Source organism: Orbicella faveolata, unplaced genomic scaffold (genome assembly GCF_042242905.1).
Source record: "Orbicella faveolata isolate gen_17 unplaced genomic scaffold, um_ofav_v1 contig_27, whole genome shotgun sequence".
NCBI lineage: Eukaryota > Metazoa > Cnidaria > Anthozoa > Scleractinia > Merulinidae > Orbicella > Orbicella faveolata.
The window spans coordinates 9,844,754-9,854,465 of NW_028301555.1; the positions used below are offsets into that span (position 1 = coordinate 9,844,754).

General features: G+C 37.5%; 1 long non-coding RNA gene across 1 annotated transcript; it reads right to left on the reverse strand.

The window, feature by feature from the left end:
• Window positions 1-353: 353 nt before the first annotated feature.
• On the reverse strand, window positions 354-9,463 carry LOC149107518 (uncharacterized). The gene is made up of 3 exons (XR_016209408.1): window positions 9,163-9,463; window positions 5,773-5,894; window positions 354-3,867 (listed from the first exon to the last, which is right to left on the reverse strand). It is a non-coding gene; the product is annotated as an uncharacterized LOC149107518 (long non-coding RNA).
• Between the last annotated feature and the right edge of the window lie 249 nt (window positions 9,464-9,712).

Consider the following 9,712-nt stretch of genomic DNA (forward strand, 5'->3'; position numbering starts at 1 on the left):
TTCTGCGAATTCGTTTAAGTTTAAACAGATAAGAAGAAATGTTTATCAGCCACAACAAAGGAAAAGCTTTTAAGGTCTTCCTCCGTGGAACAATGGGCGAACCACATTGAAAGGCGGGAAGCATGGGATCATTTTACACATTCATACACATCCTTCCTACTAGCTATTAAGCAATCGTTTTCGGAGAATAAGTTTCTGAAGAGACGTGGCAATTTTAAACTGTTCTCTAAGTGCCTTATCTTGGCTTGTATAAGACACTGCCAGTAAACGGGCCCTCTTTAATACCCCGTTCTTAAGGGAAAGGGCAAACTGAAAATTTTTAGAGTTCTAAAATCTATGTTTTATAATAGATATTTTTCGTCAGTCAAAAGCGTCTTTTATTCGATATCATCCTAAAAGATTTTACATATTCACTTTTTGCTGTATAATTTGGCCTTCTTTAGTATACAACTGTGCCCTTTACTTTCATTTATTGAATTGGCATAAAAGAACAACAACAACAAAAAATGCTCAGATACGCACCTTTTGTAACAGGATATTTTCGTGAGACATTTGATTTTCCCTTGTATATTACGGAGTTCAGAAAATGTAATTTTACGCTGTCATTTAATATCTTGGTTCATCCGTTGTAAGGCTACATCTTATTTTCAATAAATTGGGCTTATGACGCAGATTAAAATGTTTAAACTATGTTAATTGTGTTCGGAAATTAGTTTTCGTAAGAGAAGAGGACTTAGCAATTCTGTCTGCCAGTAGGGCAGTTCTAATAGCATGGGAAATACGAAACACATCTTACTGAGAACAAACACAATCCTAAAAATTACTTGTTTTCACTTTGCTTGAGTAGCAATACCTTGTTTTATTTTCTCATAGTTTTTATCGTACATGACTTTTCAGGTTTCCAAAATTTTTTGAAATGGCTCGCAAAAAAAAAAACGATTTTGCAAATATAAGATTTCAAGCTATAGCGATTTGTCTAAGATTCTTGCCCGGAAATATTGTTATCTGTTGTTTTTTGGCTAAAGCAGAAACGAACTTAAAAAGATTATCTATTTCGGTTCTTAAGCTGATTATTCAAGACATTCTAAGTATACATCATCACTGGGAATATCAGGAAAAATCTTATCTAGTGCTGGCATTAAAGTAATACACTTGGCAAATGAAATCCATTAAATTCAAGACAGGTGCTGGTTAAATGAAAAACAGAAATGAACATCTCCCAGAGAGCACCTCAGCAAATAAGTTTTATAATTGAAAATGCAATTAGAAAAGAACGAATTTTTCATCACTCGACACCAAACACACAAATTAAAAATGCCATTTCAAGGGAAATATTGTGTGCACACAAATATATTGATCTTGAAGGTTAATAAAAACAAACTACGAGACGATAAAAGGCGGCTTGGCCTTCCAAAAAATATGAACTTTCTGAAAAGAATTTTTGTTGAAAACTGAAACTTGACATCAAAATAGCCTTATATGTTTCTTTACTTGATATAGTTTTAACTCTCAGGTTAAAATAATAAGTGAACTTAATGTTTTCCTCTCTTCTTGGCAGTGTCTCCTTTTAATTTTAAGGCTGTCAAAGACAAGGCCAAACATTTTAGCTTACTTTAGACCATTCAACACTCTTCTCTCTGCTTGATATTACACTTTCAACTTTTACTGCTGACGCTCATAGCCCGGATTAAGGTACTGCTTGAGCTCTAATGGGACTTTAAAATGGGTATTTCGTAACATTTATAGGAAAAAACCGTGGACGAAACTTGCAGGAGCCAGCTAATATTCACATCCCAAATAAACTGCAGAAACTAAAACAATTTTTGCTTGCTCAGTCAGTTGGTTTAGCTAATTCGCCATATATATCAATGTTTATTAACTTATTTCACATTCATACGTCTACATATCCATACAACATATATTGTTACTCAAATACATACACAAAACAAACTCGGACATATTTTTGTTTTAGTACTTTATTTTTGGGTACGAGATTTTTCCACGGTAAATGAATTGTACCACGGCAATGATTTAGATCCCAAAAGCGGCTGACATTGTTTCAATCGGTGCAATTGGTGTGTTGCCACTGTCTTCCTCATAGAAAGCAAATTCGTTAAATTCGATATCATGTTTACTTGGTGACTTTACCTTGTACCTTCACTTTTCCGTACGAACATAACTGCTCTGAGAACAAATAGAATGAACAAATCTTTGTATTGTGGAGTGACGAAAACCTTTTCAAAATGTTGTCATTATTATAACCTGCTTGGCATGAAAGCAACGTGTGTATTCATGACGGTTTAGCCTGCTGACCGTTACTACCAGAGATGTCTAGAAAATAAATGGAAAACGAAGGCAAAATTGCGACAATCTTGATACACCCACTTGCAGGTCATGTTTAGCGGAGGATGCATTGCTTAAGATTCCATCACAGCTGTTTTTACTTTCGGTTGTCTTGTAGAACATAGAGCAAAACTACAGAAATATATCTCGCTTAGAAACCACTACGAGGTTTTAAAAAATCTCAGTTAGTTCCGTGACGCCTTCGCGTTCAATGCCGCCTCGTCAAAGAGATGTCAAAGAAGTCATGTTCAATTAAAATTTCAATGGGACAGCTGCGTATTTCTTTGGGCCTATTTCTGTATTTTCCTATATTCTCTTAGATATTTTCTCCAAATATTCTCACGACACTACAGAAAAAAAAAATAAAATAAGCCACATAAATTATTCTAGTAAAACAAAACTTGTCGCAAGGTTGTTTCTTAAAGGAAGGAAAGAGTTCATCTCTTTGCTTTGGAGTATCCCTTTTTGAAAAGAAAACTGAATTACAACCAAGTCATATTCCTGCAAGCTCAACTGAATGATCTACCGAGAACACAAAAACAAAGTCAACATAAACTAACCTAGCTTGTTAGGCGAGAAAATATTTTCCTAACTATTTATCGAAGGGAAATTTGAGTCAACTGTTTCACGTTTCACTGTTTGTATTCGAGAGGTTAACTCGACAGAAAACAACTGAGTTTAAAGTACTTTATACTCTCACACAAACGATTTATTTAGTTTTTTCATCTGGGTGGGTCACAAAGGTTTTCTCTCTCCGCCGCGTCGCGCACAAGACCTGAAGCACATCACGCTAGAAACGAAAGTACGAACCTTCTGATTACGTCCATAAGAATTTCAATGATTTCCTTTACTTCTGGTACTTATTTGAGAAAAAAAAGCCTTTATGGTTTTACTGCGAAAATTGGAGGTTAAACTACGCAGGAAGTTCAACAGCTAGGACAACTGTAAACAAGGCGAGTTGATATGGTTTGAATTGAAGGAAACACGATGCGAAAGACTCCTACAAATAAAAGACAACAAGTAGATGGGTTCTGTCACAAATTTCCCCCAAACAGTTCTGTACAAACGTAATTCGAAAAATTTCGAATTGTATAAATGGAATCACTATCAAATAAATGAGGGTTATTTTTCATCGATGCAACGTCTAAACCCTAAATTAAACTTTGCTATTTTAATCTCATGGAGTTGACTCTAGGATTTACGGATTAGAAAACTCTCTTTCTCGATCACATAATCCAGAGAGGCTTGCCTTGAGGCGAATATTTGGCGCACTACGAAATAACTTAATACAATTATCTGCCTGTTATTTTCAGATGACGGACGTGCATAGATTCATCGGGATTGCACGACATCTCTCTTTAAGTTTCGATTTTGTCTAGCGTCTTGTCTTTTACTTTTCTTATTTTTCTACTCAGTTGTATATTTCCTGCATTTGTTCGATGTTAATACCGTCACTAAGCACAGACCACATATCGTATCACTTGTTAACTGCTTTCTCCTGTAGGCCCCGAAAGCTCTTTAAACCTGAAAGGTAACAAAATGGATTAGCTCAAATTAAACGTATTGAAAATACTCCGAGAAACAACAATAACAACATTATGTTAAAAAGTTCTTAAACACTTGGTAGAAGGAACTTACCACTGAATTTCATTTAGAAACGCTCAGGGGAAAACTAAATTTCCTTTTTAGCAGCAGAATATTACGCGAACCATTTTAAGGTCATCTATTGCGCCTGTAATATCGCGGTTGCCAAGCAAGTTTTTATCCGCTTTAAGCCTCTACAAACACCCGCCAAATGCATAAGACTTGGCTTGTTTTTCAAACATCCAACCCTGTGAAATACTGCAGATTTCTTACATTAAAAATTGCCAAATAACAAATGAGTAGATTATAGGGTATGGGCATGCTAAAAGAATTGAAAAAGGTCTTTAATCCAAGGCAAAATTTAAAATGAGCGCAGAATAATATGGGTTAGAAACTCATCTCTTGAAAGACACTGTGTAAACATGTCATTCGCGTGGAATAGCCCTTTCTTTAGAAAGAAAAAAATTTGTTCTCTTGCAAATATTATTACCAAAACTGACTGTGTAATCTTTTTAAAGATACCACTCACAATTTTTCACTGTCGAACGAAACTTTTCCTGAAATCTGACATCGCAGAAAAAAAAGTTTCGAGTGAAAAGGAAATTGCGATTTTACGGCGACAGCTGGGAAAACAGTTTAATTCTTGCGAGACAGATCTTCTTAGCTCATAATGTTTTGAGAATTAAAACAAAAAGTTTCATCGCTAAGGTCAACACCATTGCAGCCGTATAAATTTCTCTATGTAATACTGAGTTACAGTTCTTAAAATTTCAGCTAGAAAAAGTATTAAGAGCTGTTCAGATAGAATCCTACCTTTCTCGGAGTTTCAAAACCCACGCCCAAAGATAATGCCCATGTGCTCACATAATTTCCTCCATCTAATCTGCTACTCTCAAAGAAAACAGCCGAATTTTTTCAAAAATTTTCCCAAAAATTTTTCCAGATTAATTTGACTTTTTTCTTGACTAAAGCTTGTTTGGTCTCATCTTTAACGCTGTCATCTTTAGCAATTGTAACCATGTCTTCAACCTTGCCCAATGATCAAACAGACATGTTCGGCCATGTTTATTTGTTTGCTATACGTTCTGCCAGATAAATAATTACTGCCCTTCTTCAAAGCACAGATGACATTTTCAAAAGATCAGAAGAAAATTTACTCTGGGGCTAAAAGATGTTCTCCTAGACAGGGCAAATTTGACCGTTCAGAGACGGCTATGGAACAACTGTGTCGGTAATAACCTACAAAAGCTGTTGCATGTCAAGACTGTTTTACAGCTCCTTCGGTTTACAGTTGTACCCCAAATCTAAGCATTTTCAGTAATTAGACAGGTCCAACATTGAATTTACTATTACCTTATTCCCCAAAAAGAATTATAAGAGGCCACTGAATTTTAAGTCCGTGGAAATGTAAAATCTGCCTGAAAATACCGATTCTCGTAAGTAATTAGCTGATGTAATATGACAAATCTTGTTACGAGCAATACCAAATTCAGGATAATTTTACTGCAGCACAAAACCAACTTTCACGTAACATAACAGGACTCTGTTTCAATTTATCGGGTTTAACGTTGTCTTCCTGCTAAAACCCAACATGAACCTTAGAATTTCACCGAAGCGAAAGATGAGTGCAATTTAACAACGAGTAACATTTAACACGATTATTATAAACGAGAGAGATTTCTGCTGGTTCGCTTCCTCTTAAGCAGATATTACCATGATAACAACAAGCTTCGCCGCAGTCAGGGAAGCAGTTTATAAACAGCTAAGGGTATGAGATTAAGCTCGATTAGGTTTCTATAGACTGTGCACAGAACTTGATAAATATCAAAACACCATTTGCCATACCTTTTAGGTTCTTTTGTGCTTCTTGTTCCCACGTGTACTACCAGTATCCATTAAGCATATCGCTTTCACAGCATCTCAAGTTTACTTTCGATCACCAACAAGAATTCTCCGCCATTTAGACGCTAAACCGCAAAAAAAGGAAGACTTGAGAAATCCATAATTGTGGTAGTAAAAACCTAGTAACTGAGAAGCTGGCTCTCAGCTTCTGAGACTTTCTTCGCTTCATACTTGTTTGGAATCGAGTCACAAAGAGCGGAAATGTCTTGCTAGTCTTTAGATTTGAATAAAACAACACCGGGCTCCTTGACAGAGACCCTGCTTGTAGTGAACATTTATAGTTTAGTCAGTTAACTGAGTTGTGTACTTAACAATATTTTCCCTTTGCCAGCAGTTAACTATATAACATGCAAATATTTAACTCATCAAGTTGAATCACTGGTTTATACTGTAAACTTTTATACTTCGTCTGTGTCGTGACTGTTTACTAGCATCGTGGAACGTAATGATAACATCCCTAGTTTTTAAGCTGAACTTAAGAAAATTATCTTGAGTCGCCGAATAGAAGAGTTTAGATGTCAGAGTCCGTCTGAATTCAGAGCCGCGCATATGTTCAGCCTACAGCTCCTTTTACTGTACACCCTCAGTTTAATCCTTGTTATTTTCTGCAAAGGCTAAATACGTTCATGTTTACGTTGGCGATGGGAAAATCTGGGGTATTGTTATCAGAAATACTTTCTGATATCTCAAGGACCTTGCTGACAGCGGTCCGAGTGTTTAACCCGGCACCGCACCTCTTTTACATTCCCCTCCCTGTAGCCGCTAATGTCGCCATTTCCTCAGCTCATTTTCGAAACTTCCTTCCTGAACGCTAATCTCGTCGAGTCGAAAAAACACGAGTCCAAACAACAGATGCTACCGGGAAGGTTTTCACTTTTCAGACACACCTATTATTTCAGGTTTGGAAGCTAAACACGCCTTTGACCTCAAAGAAAATACGTTTGGAAGCAAAGACAAGCTGCATGGTTTCGCTTTAACCGATATGGGTGGCCGTGATGTTTGTTCACTAAAACGATTGATAATCATTCACTCGCCCTCTACTCAAGTCGGGCGCGTGTCTCTAACCTCTTTGAGAAAATATCGATTTAGTTTCAAGTTTCGTTTATTAAACCAATGTTTCAATGAATATTACGAAGGCTTAAATTGCAACCTCACCGGATGAATTTGCACGCCATTTTGGCGAGGCCATCTTCAAGCTGACCTCAAAACATCTTGGTGCCATCTTCGAAATTAATCTGTCTAAGTCTGCCCTTGATGAAAGCAATCATCTTCTAACGTCAATTCCTAAGTTTGCACACAATTCCCATCGTAAATGAATTAATGCAGCAACGAACTTAGATAAGATCAAAAGGAAATTTAGGTCGACTGCGACGGACGACAGCCGAACTACCTGCCCGCCGCATTTTCCATGACAATCACGCGCTGAATTTTATCGCGAAGCAGCTTTTACAGATGCTTCAAAAGCGACACTTTCATTTTCACTAGAGTGAAGTCAGATACTGAATTATGCCCTACACTAAAGACGAAAGCTGCCTGAATAAATTGCGCCCTTATCGCTTAAACCTTTTGGCAAGACAAAACTCATGAAATTCAAGATGAACTATAAAAAGCCACTTAACCAACAAAGATATTTTCCGTGTTTCGTCTCATTGGACTTATTTTTCGCGTTTCAAGACCAAATGAAAACCATTGTAAACCACTTGTAAACTAAGAGAATTTAAAGCGAGTTAAATCGATCAGGTCACGAAACCCTAAAGGCATGAAACACGACGGATTCTCCTATGTTTGAAAATGTATCATCTTGAATAGTGTTTTCATCTTCGCATTTAGTTATCTCGTTGCTTCTTCGATCGAGAGATTTTGGTGGCAATAAATACGTGATTCATTATATCATTTCTCTGTTGCTCTTCATAAACTCTTTGCTGATGGATTCAATAGGAGAAGCTTGCTTTTGCCGTCGTGTACCGATAGAAAAAGGAAACACATAAACATGGCTATTCAATACAGTTTTACTCGAACGTTAATAACAATTACAAGTCAGTAAAGACGATTGAAAATGCCGCTGAAAATCTGGCATTTTCATCCGATATGAAAACACGAAATAACTTGACCCAGCTTTGAACATAACGTGCTCCATAATTATAACTCATGTACCCTAATACGAACAGAACAAAAGCCCATTGTTTCCAAATCAACATACAACCATCGCTTCTTCCCGACATTTTAAAATTCGATTGAATTCCTTTAAAACTAAGAACGAAATGCCGCCAGCTCACAGGCCGGGGCGTATGATAGTTTGATTAAAAGATTTCGGGGCCTTTGATATTCGACTGTGGGATAAAGCGAGTTTAAATTAGTTACTTAGCTAAACTCGTTTAAACTTTTCTTCACCGCATCACTCCTCCACCAAAACGCCTGAGGCAAATTTTTGAAGATAATTTCTGTAAAGCCCGATCGAGATTCGTAAAGCTCTTTTTCTTTTCTCTTTGAGATGAAGGCGGAGGAGAACAATTGCTGAATAGCACCTTCCGGCTTCCCTAAACGTTCATTTTGCCGACCTTAGGTGATAAACATATTACACTTTTAATGATGCTATGATTCCCTTTTCTCTGGTCCTTTTTGAATCGATCCTTGAAAATACTCCTCGAGAAAGAAGCGACTCTGACACGAAACTTATTTCACAGGTTTGAGCAAAATATCGGGTTTACTGTTTAACGCACGGCGAGCAGTACGGACCTACCATTAATACGAGTGATAAACGTACCTGAACAGATGTGTTCATGCGGGAGCTCTCCAGACGACTTAACCTAGTAATCTCTCGGCTTCGATGTAAAGCGCATCATAAAAGTCGATGGCCGGCGGATAGCGTTTTGCGAGCAGGGTAGAATCTCGGCACGATGGCGGAATTGACATTCATCTGCGGCAAATAGACTGCCACCTCATCATGACTTCACCACTCACAAAATTCAGGAGCAATTTGAATTCGAAAAAAGCATGTCTTGATATTCTTACGTCGATTCTCATTGCCAAGTTTCCCTTCAGCAGCTTTTAATCCGCTTACGTGACGAAATAGAGCCGCGCAAGAGCTGTGCAAAGCGCACTAAAACGCGGACAGTAAAACCGATCGAGCGTTTACCCAGGTGAAGAGTGTCCGAAAGTCAGAAACAATAGAAGTAGGTGATTAACATGTTGCGAGTTAGCAAAACTGAGTAAAACGGTCGCCGACCGCTTACTAAACTCAAAAGAGAAGACCGCTTTTTCCCACGGAAATTCACTTGAGCCAGAAGAATAGCGAAGACCTACACGAGTAATAGCAAAATGTATTTACTTTACCTTGAACTCAGCCTCATTCCTCTATAACTCCTTGGAATGTCTCACAAGGTTCCATCTAACCTTTGTCTTAAGCTTCGCGACAAAATAACAAGAAGAAAACTTAGTTTGGGCGGCCGACACGAACTGCCCTACAGTCATCAATCACTGAATGTATTTTTTGATCTAATAATGCATGCCTCAGCTCTGTGTATACAGGTTGGTGTTTAAACTAACAACTCAGTCGACTTTGGGCAGTTAAGAACCCTTTCAAGAAATTTGATCTCCTGAAAGAGGACTTCTCCAAACACAAGTTCCAAAGTTTGCAAAAGATTGGCGTGTTGACTGTTAGAATCATTCAAGAAGATCTATGTTTAGAATGTTTTGAAAGCTAGAGCTGACTTGACGCAGGTACGCGCTATAGACCCTAATCTATCATCACATCGTTGAAGACCAAGCCGCTATAGGCTATTTTCTGTAAGCAAAAGGCAAGCTGTTTTAAGATATCAATGTTGTAAAAGAAAGAAAAAAAACAAACTTGGGCCGAATATTAGAGAAAGGGATACAGATGATG